This window comes from Desmodus rotundus, chromosome 12 (assembly GCF_022682495.2).
Source record: "Desmodus rotundus isolate HL8 chromosome 12, HLdesRot8A.1, whole genome shotgun sequence".
Classification (NCBI taxonomy): domain Eukaryota; kingdom Metazoa; phylum Chordata; class Mammalia; order Chiroptera; family Phyllostomidae; genus Desmodus; species Desmodus rotundus.
In genome coordinates, this window is record NC_071398.1 from 43,629,108 (window position 1) to 43,645,550 (window position 16,443).

Consider the following 16,443-nt stretch of genomic DNA (forward strand, 5'->3'; position numbering starts at 1 on the left):
TATCCAAAAGAAGGAAAGAAAGGAGAAAGAAGGGAACAGACAGATTGGCTAAATAGAAAATGTAACGTGAGGTGGTGGATATAAACCCAAATATATGACTAATTATATGGATGTCAGCAGACTAAAAACTTTATCAAATGTGTCTTTTAAAACATGGAAGCAAATGATGCTGTTTATAAGCATCACATTTTTAACATAAAGACTTACACTAAATGGAAAGGCCGGAAAAACGATAGAAATGCAAAGTCTAGCCAGAGAAGGCGGGTGTGGCTCTGCTGCTCGCGGACGGGCTTTCCCACAAAGGCTTCATCAGAGATGCAGGGAGGCCCGGGCCATAGGGAGATACCCCCACCCTAAATCCCTCTGCTCCGATGACAAAGCTTTACAATAGTGCACATACAGCAACGTTAGCAGAACTAAAACGAGGGATCCCAAACACACGGGGATACTGACGCCATCTGGCAGTAACCAGAGTCCGTGCAGACAGCCCGTTGGTTCAGAATCGACAGTGAATGAGATGCTGGAAACGCTGGGCTCAAACAGCCTGCCAGCTCCTCTGGGGAGGCTGAAGACAGGCTTGGCACCCGGCCTGGCTGTCTCTGCAGGGAAGAGGGCGAGGTCGAGCAGGGAGTCAGGCTGAGAAGAGCATGTTCCAAAGCCAGAGTTCAACTGGAGTTTCTGAGCCGGGACCCAGTCCATCCTCCTGAGCCCAGAGCCGCTCTCCCTGAGCAGCTGAGTCAGACTCTGGGCAGGAGAGAGGAGGGAGATTGGGACAGATCAGGACAGCACAGGGGGTCTGGGAGGCTGTGATGGTTGGAGGGCGGTGGTGTGCCCCCGCAGGCGTGGACACTGAGAGCCTCTAACTCAACCACTTGAGGCTTTAGGGGCAGACAGGTCAGCTTCACTCCCACCTCTGCCTCTTCCCAAGGTTCAAAAAAACCGTGCCTGGTATTTTCACCCCAGATATCTTGCTGCAAGGATTTTTGCCCCAAATAGTTTTGCCCCACAACTAACTGGCCTTAAGGCAACTTTGCTGTGAAAAAAAGGATAAAAACCGTGAAAAATGAAAAGGGATCATTAAAACGGACTTAACAAATCTAAAAAGACTTTATTGAGAAATACCTGCCAGAATTTCACCCACAGAGACATGACACCAAGGAAACCAGCACCCTTCACAGAGCCCCTTCCAACCTCCTGTAATGAAGAGGAAGACTCCCTCTCTGATGTTTGACTGACAGCTTCCAAGTCCCATGCCTCCCCTTCAGCCCTACCCCTGTCCAGCTCTTTAAAAAAAGGCCTGGGGCTCCGCCCCTCACCCCTAAGGGAAGGTCAGACCACAAAGAGCAAGACCTGCTCCAGTCCAGGCCAAAATGAAAGCTGTGGCTACCCCACTTCCCCCTGACTCCACCCTGGACGAAACCTGAGCCTTTCCCCTTGGGTACCCTATTCTCTCCCATGTGCATTGTAAGCTTTATTTTATATACATTTGTGCCGTGTGTCATTCCTCCTGACATCCCTATAAATTCCTGCCTGAGGGGCTGCCCTGTATCCAGCCAGCATCCCTAGGCACCCAAAACCACCAACGCCAGCAACAGAAGTCCTAGAGCAGCTTCCTCTGCACGGCCCAGTCTCAGTGGCCGCTGTCAGGGCCAGGTGCCACCTCTACTGGACTTAAAGCTCCGTGATGTCAGGACAAGTGCTGCCAGGGCCACAGACAGGTGCCCAGTTGTTGGGGATGCTGTATCTTCCAGAGATCAGGGGACACTCAGGTTCTCGTGGGAAATAAGAGATATTGAAACGCCTTTGGCTTTACTCTCTCTGCCCAGTTTCCTGAGTGTGAGGAAGACTTTGGTACGAGGCCCGTCTGCAGGTTACAGACTTGGGGTCTCCATCAGTCTGACCCAGCCCCTCCCAAAGGGAGAGCAGGCCCCAGGGTTAGGCACTGCTGGACAAACCCCAAGGAAGACGTTCGCCCAGGTGGTGCTGGCAGATGGTGCTTCCGGAATGTGAAACAGAGAGGGAAATTGGGATTTCTGCCTGTCATAGGCTTCCCCCCTGGCTTTCTGTGGCCCAGCAGCTAAATAGGCTGACTCTCCCTGCTGGCAGCTCTGGGCTGTTATTTCCACCTGGCTGCAGGGAACCCCTCCCTGGGGACAGGCGAGATTGTAGAGGAATTTCGCCTGTGCTCCAGGAATGTCGGTATGCAGGTCAGGCACTCCCCAGTGCCCCAGGTGCTGCCCTCTGCTTGCTGACTGGATGGGCCGGCTGCTCTTTGCTCCACCTGCATTCTTCAGGTGTCAGGCCTGTTTCCAGGTGCCTGCAACAGCTTTACAGGATCCCCACCTGGGTGTGCACACCAGGTCCTCTCCCTGCTTCCAATGCTCAGGGCAGCAAACGGAAACCACTCAACCCAATATCAGCAGAGGGGGCTTTGAAAGTACGGGGGATGAGGGGCCCATAAATTCTCTGGCAGGGCTGGACCTGCTCCACGCTGAGACTCTGGATGTGCCCGAGTACGACACTGTCCAACTGGGAAGATTTAACATTTTTCACTTAAATAATTGGATCCTATCCAGTAAAACCATAGAAGTACTCAAGGACGTGAGTCATCTCACCTGGCCACGTGGATGGGGAAACCACCATTAGGCAGCAGGTGTGATGGATGCCCCAGGTGGGGGCACTGGGGTGACTGGGTGTCCCGTCCTTGGGTACGTGTCTTGGAAGCGGCCACATGATGCTCAGATTCAGGTGATCCCCATTTGTACTATAACCTGAACTCAGCCTGGGTCTGTCCAAAGAGAGGGCCCACCTCCTTCCTCCTACAGGGACATAGGAAATACAAGTAGGAGGTGACAGTGATACAGAAGAACACAGGCAGACAGTGACCTTGAACATTTCACCCCAAATCCTCTCAAGCCTGTAGGTAAGCTGGGAGAGTGGAGTCATGCTACCTGGACAAGGAATAGCCCCGCGTCTAGACCTCAACCCAACCTCTGGATTCCAGGGTTATCTCGGGGGAGGTGATCCCAAGAGCTTCCTGAACTCAGAGTGGATTGGAAGAGAGTGTAGAGCATAGAGAGTGTAGAGTGAAGTCTCAAGGACAGATGACACGACTATGGTGGACAAGCTAATTTATGTCCCCAATGCAGTTACCTATCAATACCTTCTTGACTATGACAGAAAAATAAAAGTCGGAATAGTTTGTTACTCTTACAGCACAAACGGCAACTTAAATAATGTCATGCGACATATTTTATGAAATAAAACTATTTTGCCATGTTCATGGATCAGATGATTCAGTATTGTTAAAATGGACGTAGTTCCAAGTTGATCTACAGATTTAACATAAGTCCTATCAAAACACAGCTACCTATTGTGCAGAAACTGCAACCTGATGCTAATTCGTAAGGAAATGTAGGGGACCCAGAGCAGCCAACACAAGCTTGACAAAGAAGAAGCGGCTGGAGAACCTAAGTGTCCCAATTTCACCACCCACTGTAAAGCCGTCGTGCTGAGAGCAGTGTGGACTGGCATAATGGTGACAACAACTGAATAGGATGGAGATCCCACGGATACGCCCCCACGCGAATAGTCAGTGACTTTTGACAAGGTGCCAAGATAATTCCATGACATAAGGATCGCAGTTACAGCCAGTGGTGCTGGGACAACAGACGTGAGCCTGCAAAGGAACGAAGTGGGACTGGTCTCTCGCCCCGCACACAAACTCCCCTCAAAATGATCGCAGACTAAATGCAAAGTCTAACACCACCAAATTCTTCAAGGAAGTAGGAGTAAATCTCCGTGACCTAAAAGAGTAGATTCGTGGTTTCTTAGATGGCAACAAAGGCAGGAGAGGAAAAAGTAAAAATAGAAAAATTAGATTTCATCAAAATGAAAAACTTGAGAGGGCTTCATCAGGCAAGTGAAAGGCAGCTCACTCCGTGGGAGGAGATATTTGCAAATCCCATGCCTGATAAAAGAATTTCATCTAGACTACAATAATAGTCAACAACCAAAAGTAAAATATAGAAGAATTGAAGGATACAAACACATGTCTCTAAAGAAAATGTAAAAATGACCAATAAGAGCATGAGATGCTCAGCATTTTTAGTAAATAGGGAAATCGTAATGAAAAACGCAATGCCACCGCACACCACTTGCAAGCAGATGTCCACACGAGCATCAGGTACGGTTTCCACTCAGTGCTATTTTGTGTTGGTGTCAGGGGTGCAGCTTCCTGGGCAGACCAGCACGTACTTTACATACTGCCCCCCCTACTATTTAAAATGCCCACCTGGGGCCATACACAGTTACTACATTATTGACTATATATGTTCCCAATGCTGTACTTTACGTGCCCATAGTTATTTGGTGACTACCAATTTGTACCTGTTACTCCCTTCACCTTTTCCCCCCAATCCCCTCAACTGCCCCCCGCACCTGGTAACCATCGCTCTGTTCTTTGTATTGGCGAGTCTGTTCCTGTGTGTGTGTTCACTCATTTTGCATAGCAGCATTCTTCTTAACAGTCACCAGTGGAAACTGAAAACCCCAATTTCCATCAACTGATGAATGGTAAATAAGAGGTTGTATATCCGTGCAGTGGGGTATCACTGACAACAAAAAGAAATGATGAGCCCTGGCTGGTGTGGCTCAGTGAATTGATTGCGCCTGTGAAGCACAGGGTTGCAGGTTCAATTCCCAGTGGGGAGGGGGGGCATGTGAGAAGCAACCATGCACTGATGTTTCTCCCCCTCTCTATCTTCCTCCCTTCCCCTCTCTCTAAAAATAAATAAATAAAATCTTAAAAAAAAAAAAAAAAAGCCTGACATGAATGCATGGGTCCCCAGGGGGAAAAAAAATATTTTCACATTGCATCTAAAGGGCAAAAGAGTGAAAGATATACATGTGTACATTTAAAACAAACAAAAACCATTTCTGTTTCAATACGCACTCACACAATGTTTGATATGCTCCAGGCACAGGTGGAAACCCTTTACTATTATAATTCACTTTACCTGGTTTTCATCACCGCTTTCCAGTTCAGGAAACTGAGGCACGGAGGCATCGTCACTCACTCAGGTCACACAACTAATAGCAGGGTGGGGTCTGACCTGGGCACCCCAGAGCACAGTCCCTGCTCCCCCAGCCCCTGCTACCTCCCATCATGTCAGTGCAGAACCTTCTGGAAGGTCAGATAAGGCACTGTCAATAGTGTGTTTCTTGAGGGAAGGAAGACAAGGGTTAAGGATGGGGAGGAGCTTTGCTTTACATTTCATTTATTCCCAAGCTGCTTATATTTACAATGTGCTCGTCTTATATATGAAATCAATATAAACCCAAAATAAAGTAATGGGAATCATCAGCAATTCCAATATGGAAAGACTAGAAACATTCAAAGATTAAAAATTAATCTTTATATCTACATTAATTACTAATGATTACACAAGAATAACAAACACCCTTAAACCAACCTTTGTGTTTCCATCATCGATGACGAAAAGGAAAAATCAAATGACAGCTGGAGAAAAACCCATAAAGAGCAAATTACTCTGCTCACCGAGTCTCCAATCAGTACTGACTTTGGATTTCTACGGTTAAACGCTTTTACTAAATATTTCGTGAGAAGATTTAAAAATATTTTTGAAATATTTTCACTGGAAAAATTTCTAGCGTGTAAAAAAGTATGCACATGAATGGAAGTCAGTTGGGTGCAAAACCCAGTGTTTCCCCAACTGAAAAGTAGTTTGACATCTTCGAGGTCATACTTCCAAGCATTTCCTGTGCCCACTCCGAGAAGTGTACATATAATCTGATTCAGAAACCAAACCCCGAAACCTCCCTCTGATGATCCCTAAATGCTACGCACCCCGTTTACCCAAGGACGCGGGCCAAGCCCGCCCTCCGCACCAGCAAATCCGTGTTCCCGCCGGGTCCCACCGCAGCCCTGCCCCCCACCTTCATGCCCCCTAACTGAGGACGTTTCCACTTGTCCACCTTCATCCCGAACAGTAGTGGAACCCCTTCCCAGGTCCTGGACTCTCCCAGCTACAACTCACGGGGAAGGAACCGCGGTCACCGGCCGACAGGCTCTGGGACGCCAGAGGCCCGACTTCCGAAAGAGGGATGGGGCTGAGGGAGGACCCCAGGGGCCCGGAGGAAAAGACGTCCCAGAGCCTGGGGGGGGGGGGGGGGAGGGTTGGGCCGTGGGCGCCCGGGCGGGGGGCGTGGACGCCCAGGACCCTGGACAGAGGCCCTGGGGGCCCCCGGAGTGTCCTCCCGCTGGCCGAGTCCCGCGGACTGTGGGTTTCCCTGCGGAGGAAGCCTGAGCGCCACCTGCCGCGCGCTGCCAGCGACCCGCGCACTGCGCCGGGTCCTCCCCACTCTACTCTCCGACGAGAACAGGGCCAGCCCAGAAACCCGGGCAAGAGCGCCAACGGCAGCAGCGGGTCCCCAACCTTGTGCATGCGCCCTGTGCTTCTGGGCGAATCCCGCCCATCTGAGAATGACTTTATCTGTGACAAGCATCTGGAAGACACCCAGAGCCTCTACCAACTTGGGGCTGTCCCACATCTGCATCTGAAATTCTTGCACTTCAGATCCTACCTCCGGCTTCCCGCCCAAACTCGGGCGCTTGCGCACGCAGGGCCCAGGCCTCCAGGCAGGCAGGGACCCCGCCCTCTATGCAATCCCTAGCTCTGCTGGGTTTACTAAGAAACCAATGCAGAGAGGACGACAGAGCTCTGAGAGCCGGCCGTGAAAGTGAAAGTACGAGGCGACAATGAAATGTGATGTGAATTTGGCCTCTTTGTTACAAAGGCAGCTTTGCAACAACTGGCAAAAGCTGAAGGAGCTCTGACGATTAGATGGCTCTGATGCATTATGTTGATTTGCTGACCTTGGATTTGGTTTTGCAGGGGAGGTGCTGCAGTTACACACAGAAGTATTAAACGGTGAGGTGACGAGGCGTTATGTTGGCCACTTTCTTTCGTTTGGGAAACAAAAGCGAGGTAATAATAATTATCTCATAGGATAGAGGTGAGGATTAAATTGTACGATGTGAAAACTTATAACAGTTCTTGACACGTAATCTTTCAATAAATTGGAGATGTTATGATGTAAAATCGACACTAAAAGTATGTAACCAATGTGACCTTTATCTGTATGTTGCTATTTCTTCACAAGCAAACACACACGTTTTTAGGTGTGTATGTTTGTGTGTACATCATCGCATCCATCCTAATTTCTACCACCAGAGGGCGCCTCAGGCTTAGGTTTAGGGCTTGACTGATAGTTTGAAGAGACCAGTGGTTCTCACATGTTTTGGTAGTAGAACTCCTTCATACTCTTAAAAATTATTGCAGATTAGCTCTGGCTGGTGTGGCTCAGTGGATTAAGCTCTGGCCTGCGAACCAAAGGGTTGCCAGTTCGATTCCCAGTCAGGACACATGTCTGGGTTGCAAGCCAGGTCCCCAGTAGGGGGCTACATGAGAGGCAACCACACATTGATGTTTCTCTCCCTCTCTTTCTCTCTCCCTTCCCCTCTGTCTAAAAAGAGGAAGAAATTATTTGAAAAAAAAAAAAAACGTGTTCCCTAATTTGGTGAAGGAAACAGACATACAAGTCCAGGAAGCACAGAGAATCCCAAACAAGTTGGACCCAAGAGGACCACACCAAGACACATCACAACTAAAACATCAAAGGTTAAAGATAAAGAGAGAATCTTAAAAGCAGCAAGAGAAAAGCAGACAGTTACCTACAAAGGAGTTCCCATTAGACTATCAGCTGATTTCTCAAAAGAAACTTTACAGGCAAGAAGAGGCTGGAGAGAAGTATTCCAAGTCATGAAAGGCAAGGACCTACATCCAAGATGACTCTATCCAGCAAAGCCAGCAAAGCTATCATTCAAAATAGAAGGGCAGATATAGTGCTTCCCAGATAAGGTCAAGTTAAAGGAGTTCATCATCACCAAGCTCTTATTAGATGAAGTGTTAAAGGGACTTAGCTAAGAAAAAGAAGATCAATACTATGAACAGTAAAATGACAACAAACTCACAACCACCAACAACTGAATCTAAAAACAAAAACTTAGCAAACAACTAGAACAAGAACAGAATCGTAGGTATGGAGATCATTTGGAGGATTATCAGTGGGGAGGGGAAGGGGGAAAATGGGGGGAAAAGTACAGGGAATAAGAAGCATAATTGGTAGGTACAAAATAGACAGGGGGAGGGTAAGAATAGTATAGGAAATGGAGAAGACAAAGAACTTGTATGCACAACTGGTGGACATGAACTAACGGGGGTATTGCCGGAGGAAAGGGGGTACCAGGCAGAGGGGGGGAACGGAGAAAATTGGGACAACTGTAATAGCATAATAAGTAATATATACTTCAAAAAATTACCAAGGATCTCCGCAGTTTTTGTTTGTGTGGGTTACATACAACACGGTGTCCTTGTGAACCAGCTCTCTGAGGGAAAACAACCCCAGCTACCGTGTTGCTGCGGCGTGAAGACTCCCACCACATCCCATTTCAAGCTACCAAAGGTTTACCAACCAGCTCACCTGCCTAAAACTTGACCGTTTGGCTCTCTGTGGCCAGTAGGGGTCAGCACCAGCACACCACTGGGTAGCTATCCCTATTTACCTTATGTAAATTCAAACTGAGCAAATGTTTAAAGATGTATTTATCTACTTAAAATAGCAAGACTAAATCCATCACCTGTTACTATCAGAGCAATGACATCATCACAGATCACGTGGCCCTGGAAGATGTCACACTGGGAGAAGCAGTAAGGAAACTCACCTCTTACCATCATTAGGAGACTGGTTCTCAGCTTGTGGGCCCATGAAAGGACCTCAGCGGCCCCCGGGGGGGGGGGGGGCGGACCACACTTCCGGAACCACTGACTCAGACTTTCTGTTCTTAACTCTGTTCCATCCAGTGTCCCCCCTTTAACAAATCAATGTTTAACAATATTCTTTTATTGTTATGAAATGAAATGCATCCACAGTGAAACTTTCTTCTACTGTATACAATCTCTCATGTGAAAAATCATCGCAGTACATTATCTGCAACATAGGAAAGAAACAAAAGAAAATACAGTCTACAGTCCTTTACCGGACATGAGTGGGTAAGCACCGAGGAGGTGGTTGGACTTAGGAAGGTAGCACGTGCCCTGGCCCGTGTGGCTCATTGTCTCCTAGACTAAAAGGTCAAGGTTCAATTCCCATTCAGGACACATGCCCAAGCTGTGGGTTTCATACCCGGTTGGGGTGTGTGCAAGAAGGCAGCCAGTCGGTGTTTCTCTCTCTCTCTCTCTCTCTCTCTCTCTCTCTCTCTCTCTCTCTCCCTCTCCCTCCCTTCCTCCCTCCCTCCCTCCCCCTTCCTGTCTCTCTAACAGCACCGAAAAAATGCCCTCCTTTAATAGAAAGGGGACACGTGTGTGTGGCGTATACGACAGACACACCAGCCCAGCTGGAGTCAGGGCGGCTGCTGGAATCAAACGCTTTCCTGTTTCCACAGTGAGACCTGAGCTACCCACACCGAACTGGGATTAGTGCGGATTACCAGACGAGCTTTGTCGGGTCAGGCGGTGCCATCAGGCAAGTTAGACAACAAGCTCTCTTCTGCAGTTATTTGGACTTGGCATTGCCGGTGCTGATGGTGGCTATGTAGTTTATAATACACAAGTTTCATTCGGTCAGTGCTCACAGATATAACAGAGCCCAATGTTCCTGCTTCTGATGAATTAGGACTTCGGGTTTAAGGTGAGTAAGACAATATGCACTCGGCTCTGACCGGTGCAGCCCAGTTGGTTGGGCGTCATCAGGCAAAGCGAAGGGTGCCCGGTTCAATTCCCAGTCAGGACATACACGTGGGTTGTGGGTACTGTCCCAAGGTGAGGCACGTGTGAGAGGCATGTTTCTCTCACACTGATGTTTCTGGCCCTCTCTTCCCCTCTCTAAAAAAAATCAGTCAAGTATCTCTTTTTCTTTATAGTTGACATTTTGAAATAAGGCCTAAGTGAGTACATTCATGTGACTATGCAGATTACAAGAGAAGCCAGATCAGAGGAGCCAGCTAGATTCTCTGGGCCGTGCAGTGCATCACAAGGAGTCTGGAGTCCCTGGCCTGGCTGCCATCGCCAGAAGTCTGACAGATTTCCATACACCTCCGCCAGCTGCCCTGGCCACTGAGACGTGCTCGCTGAGCTCTGAGAGAGGTGCGTGCACCAGAGGGGGGCCGCTCAGGGCTCTAGGATGGACGCCCTTGCCTCCAGAGTTGAGTGAGAGATTCTCCTGTAGGGGGCGCCAGAGCTCTGAGGACGTGTGCAGGGGCCTCCAGCCACAGTGCCCACCAAACCCGCTGTGGGCGCAGCTATCTGCACCAACACCAACATGCACATCAGCACCCGCACAGGGAAGCACGACACACATGAGAATTTTACATGCACGTGACCATAGACATGACCGTGAGCTTTCGCATGTTTCATTGATGACAGGTGCCTTATCTGCAGAACCCAGGTATGCACCTGTGTCTCCATCAGTGCAACCGACATGCATCCACGTGTCAGCTTCCACGTGCTATTGGGAAGGCGGCGTGTCTAAGGCTAAGACATAGGTCTTGATACCACGTGTGTTGTCAGAATCTACGTGGGCTGCTTCTGACTTGCGTGTTAGCAACAGCCTGTTTTCTGACACCTATGTGTGTGACATTGACATACACACTGACATGTATGCATGTGGACGTGGGGGTAGTGGAAGTGCCTGTCTGAGCCTTGTCGGTCCTCCCTCGAGGCTGGAGCCCCTGGACCGGCAGGGGAAGTTCTAATGAAGCTCTATGTCCCCGCCATCGGGCAGAGTAGAGATGCATCCTACATGCTGGAAGGAATGAGCAACCGAATGAGTGAATAAATGAATCAACGACAAAGCCCATAACAAGAGACAAGAAAGGATATTTCACAAACAATAGCCTAGAGACAGAAGCAGTGAAATGTTCATTGACAGACACCTGGATAAAAGAGATGTGGTACATATGTGCAATGGAATATGACTCGGCCATAAAAAGTGAAATCTTACCGTTCGCAACAGCGTGGATGGACCTAGAGGCCCTACGCTAAGTGAAATAAGCCAGACAGAGAAAGACAAGTAGCATACGATTTCACTTATATATGGAATCTAAATAACAAAATCAACTAACAATCGAAACAGAAACAAACTCATAGATACAGAGAACAGACTGCTAGCTGCCAGATGGGAGGGGTGTTAGGGGAACTGGGTAAAAAAGGTGAAGGAATGAAGTACAAATTGCCAGGAACGAAATAATCGCCAGGATGTAGAGTGCAGCACAGGGAATGTAGTCAGTAATATTGGTGCAACTCTGTACGGTGCCCGGTGGGTACCAGACTTATCAGGGGACCACTTAGTAAGCGATACAAATGTCTAACCACCATGCTGCGCACTTGAAACTAATATAATATGGAATGTCCACTGTAACTGAAATCTTTTTAAGAGTTAAAAATGAATTAATGAGCGAACAAGTGAATGGCAACCAGTATTCTGAGCCCGTGAGGTGCTGGGTAACGCTCACAGACCTGATCTGGTTAAACCCACACCACGGCCTCTGTGATGGAAGGGCGATTGCGATACCCTCTGTAAAGACGAGAAAACCTGGGTCCTCGGGATACTGTGTAACTTTCCCTCAGCCGTACAACTTGTAAAGGGCAGAGCCTGGCTTTGACCCAGGTCTCCCCAGCTTCACAACGAGCATTTTTAACCTCTGGCCCATCCTAACCGTGATGGGATAATCCCCTCCCCCAATTCCTGGGACACACCGCCATGCTGCCCGGGCAGGCACTCAGCCAGCTAGAACAACAGAAGGCAGCCTCTTCTTGCCAATTCAAAGAGGAGGAAAGAGGTAGAGACGCTCCCAGGCTCTAGAATTTCTCTGAGGCTGAGAAATTCTGTAAGAAGTGGTAACTCCTGACCCCGTGAACTGGGGGCGGGGGAGGAGGTTGTCATGTGGACGCTTAACTCCAGGGAAGAGGAGTAGAGGGGTCCTTCTCCCGCTCTATTAGTGGGGACGTAGAGACAGTGCAACCCTCGTTCACAGCTGGTGCAGCCACTGTGGAAATAGTTTGGCAGTTCCTCAAGCAGTTAATAATTACCGGACGATCTAGCAATCCCACTCCTAGGCATATACCCAGAGGAATTGAAAACAAGTGTTGCAATAAGTAAGTGTGCGCGAATGTTCACAGCAGCGCCATTCACAGCACCCACAGGATGGGAACGACCCAGATGTCCAGCAACTGAGGGACACACAGCAGAGTGCGGTATGACCATACATTGGGATGATGTGCAGCCACCGAGAGAAACGAAGTGCTGATCACAGGCACAGGGCGGGCTGGTGCAGGAACCTTGCAAACATGCTGAGTGTAAGAAGAACATACCACACAGGGTATGGTTTCATTTACGTAAAACATCTAAAACAGGTAAATCCATATACACAAAACTGTAGGCTGGTGGTTGCCAGGGGCTGGAGGGGACGGGGCTGGGGGTGGTGGGAGAGACAGGGCTTTTTGGTGCGAGGTGATGAAAATGATTTGGAACCAGGTACAGGTGGTGGTTGCACAGCATCATGAATGGACTGAACGTCACTGAATTCTACACTTGTCAAATGGCTATTTTTATGTTATGGGTTTGACCTCAAGAAAAAAGATCGCTATTTCAAAACACAAAAATAAAAAGTGCAGTTCCTCAGTCACACTGGGCACATTTCAGCTGTTCAGTAGCCACATGTGGCCAGTGGCTACTGGGCTGGACAAAAAAGACACAGAGCATTTGAATCATCATAGAACGTTCTATTGGACGATGCTGGTCTAGCCTTTCCTACAGTCCATAGCTGGCTGATTGTTTTTTTATGGTGTTGTTGAACCTGTTCCTCTATTCACTGTCTTTTCTGTAAACTAGTAGTTACACCTGGAAGCTTAATCAGATTCAGGTTCAATCATTTGGGTGAAAATACTTCATAGGTGTTGTGTCCTCCCTGAGGGCACATCAGACCAAAAGGGCTTGGTTGTCTCCTGTGTGTGTGCGTTTGCGCGCATACGTGCGTGCGTGTGATAACAGCATCTTCCTCATCTCATTGGTCAAAGGAAGTCACATGACCAAGTCCAAAATCCATGGGCCAGGGAATTTATCTGACTTAGTGGGGCCTCTAAAGTCACAAGGTAAAGCCATGGATGTATATAGTTCCATACCACGGAGGGAATGGAGATTTGGAAACACTAATCCAATACACTACAGGGATTTTTTTTGTATTGAATGCATTTTTCAGAAATGGCTCTCTGAGTCACAGAGAAGTTAAGTAACTTGCCCAAGGTCACACAACTGGCAAGTGATGGAGCCACGATTTGAACCCCAGCAGGCCGGCCCCAGAGCCCTGGCTGGAAACCGCCACCCACGGGGAAACTTCGAAGCACCCCCCACCCCCAGCCGACAGGCTGTCCTGCTACTCCAGTAAGAGCAGGAATGCGAAGGGCTTCGTACAGCACTTGGCGCAGGACCCAAGCATGCTGCTTAGGACTCAAGCTGTTTATTTCCATCACCTAGTTCCAGGTTGGCCTTGGCTTGAGTTTGGAGGGACTTTCTGCCCCTGGCAGGGCTCCCAGGATGCCAGCTGGCCTTTATAAACGGGTATTACGAGGAGACAGAGTCAGGGGAAGGGAGAGTGAAGATACAAATCAGATTGTGAGGGAGCTATAGCGATTTCCCCAGCCTTGGGCTAGAGGGGGGTGAGTCATACAGAGGGGAACATCAGCAAGTTCAACGTCTGCGCAGCTGTCCCAGGGACAGTACCCAGAGACACCGACTTGTCAGAATTCAGTGTGTGAGTGGTTCTGGGTCTTTGTTGCTGGCACCTCTTTCCCTGTAAATAAGACACGTGTTTCCTCTCCAGTATCCCGAGGCCAAAGACCCACCCCCACGGAGCTGCTCATAGGCAGAGCTCCAAGATATTGTCCTATCAAGAGTGTGGCAGATGTTTCGCCAACACGGCCATAGTAATATTTCCAGTCTCACCTGTTCTTCCTGTCGAAGCTTACTTCTCCCCATCAAGAAGTCAAGTCTGTTTTCCTCCCCCTGAAAGCTGGGCAGGACTTTGTGATTTTCTTTTAGGACAAAAACGAAAGTGACACAGCACCACTTCCGGGGCTAGGTCACCAAGGAGACATGGCTTCTGTCTGTCTCCTTGCTCCCTTTCTCTCTCCCTTGGGACCCAGCCTCCATGCTGTGAGGAAGCTCAAGGAACCACATGGACAGGGTACATGCAGATGTTCCAACCTCAGCCTCCAGGGAGGTCCCAGCTGCCAGGCAGCATCAGCCGCCAGGCAGGTGAGCGAGGAAACGTCAGATCATTGCAGCCCACAGCCTTCAAGCTGCTCCAGCAAATGCCAAGCGGGGCAGAGACACGCTGACCTCACTGAGCTCTGCCCAGATTGCAGGTTCGTGAGCAAGAAAAATCTCCTCACTGGGGTGGTTTGTTCTGTAAACCAGACAGCTTCCTGTTCCTTCCCACCCGAGGGGACAGAGGACTTCATTCACACCTAGCTCTGATTCAAGCTTCCCTGCTCAAAAGTCTCCTACGCCCCCATCTCCTTCAGGGCGAAGGCTAATGCTCTCCCAGATCGTAGATGTCTGGAGCATTTGGTTCTAGTTCTGCTTTAATGTTTGTGTAACAAGTGCCAGTTTTCCCTGGGCACTGTAAATCCCTCCGACTGGCTACCTGCCACAACTTGGATAGCCCCTGCGTCTCAGAATAGCACACTGCTTTCCCTGCAGCCCTTTCTAATTTGGGCCTCATTTTCTCACCCTCCACAAGCCTCCACTCGGAGGCTTGGGAGATATTTTCTCTGTTTATACCTTGATTCTTTTGGGCACCAGCAGCTAAAATCAACTCAAACTGATCAAAGCACAGAGTAAATAAATAAAGCCATATTTAACAACAACAGCAGTCCTGGCTGGTGTGGTTCAGTGGATTGAGTGCTGGCCTGCGAACCAAAGGGTCGATGGTTCGATTCCCAGTCAGGGCACATGCCTGGATTGCAGGCCAGGTCCCCAGTAGGGGGTGCACAAGAGGCAATGACACATTGATGTTTCTCTCCCTCTATTTCTCCTTCCCTTCCTGTCTCTCTAAAAATAAATAAAATCTTTAAAACAACAACAGCCGTGACCAAAAAAAAAAAAAAAAAAACACCTCATTAAGGTTCAAAGAATTAAATCAGAGTTCAGGTATGGCTGAATCCAAGCACCCAAGAGCTGGTGTCAAGAACGTCCTTCATAACCTTTCATTTCTGCTTTCCTCTGTGTTAATTTTCATCTCATAAATCCTCTCCTTTCTTGTTGGCAGGGTGAGCCTCGTCAGCTCTGGCTCACTTCCCACCCGCAGAAATAGAAAATCTCTTTTTTTGATAGTTGCATCAAATGTCTCAGGGTTGGCTCTTGCTGGGCTAGGTTAGGACACGTGCCTTCCCTGAGCCAATCACCTTGCCCAGAGAAACAGAAAAAGCTGATTGGCTGGGTCTGGATCCTAAATCCCTGGAGCTGGTGGGGTTATAACCAATCCTATTCAAATTGAATAGACTGAGAGGGGAGAGAAGTGTTTTTCCAGAAGAAAACCAAGTGGGGTCCTGGGTGGGCAAAACCCACACACTTCTGCTATAGTGTCTCCTTCCCCGCTCAAACCTGCATCCAGAATGTTGGTGAGCTGTAGATTACCACACACACACACACACACAAACACACACACACACACTGTTCCTTATCCACTCGTAAGGCTTTCCCCAGTCCTTGCTGACCTTGTACCTCTCCCTCCTTACTGCACTTGTAGATGGATCCCCTTTCGCTGCTCTTTTCAAAAGTGGGCGTGATTGAATTTTACATATTTACTTTACATAGACTTGACATTCAGCAGGGGAACCTGAAAAGGGTGATAGAGAGGCAGGCAGGTAGGGCTGGGGTCACGGGGGGGGCAGGATGGAGGAATGAGGGCGGAAGGGAACTCCTGAGGACTGAGAGGCAGCGGTGAGGTACAGAGGGAAGAGTTCGTAGAGCTGGAGGGGGAGTTGTAGGGTGTCCGGGAGAAGTGGGGAGTCGGTGGATGAGGAAGAGGAGAGAGAGGAGGCAGAGCGGGGCGACTGGGCTCGAGTGCGTGGGACTGGATGTCGGAGGGGCCCCACTAGGGATAGGAACTGGCGAGGTGAGTGGGGGTGGGGGTTAACGAGTCCGGGCTCGAGTGTAAGGAACAGAGTTAACTGGGTGGATCAGAAAAGTATGGGTGTCGGAACGTCGCTAGAGAGGCTGGGCCAGGAGGCGCGGCCGCTGACCGGGCTGGCGACACCGCTGAGAAAGTAGGCGGCAAGGGGCGTGGCGGGAGGGGGTGTG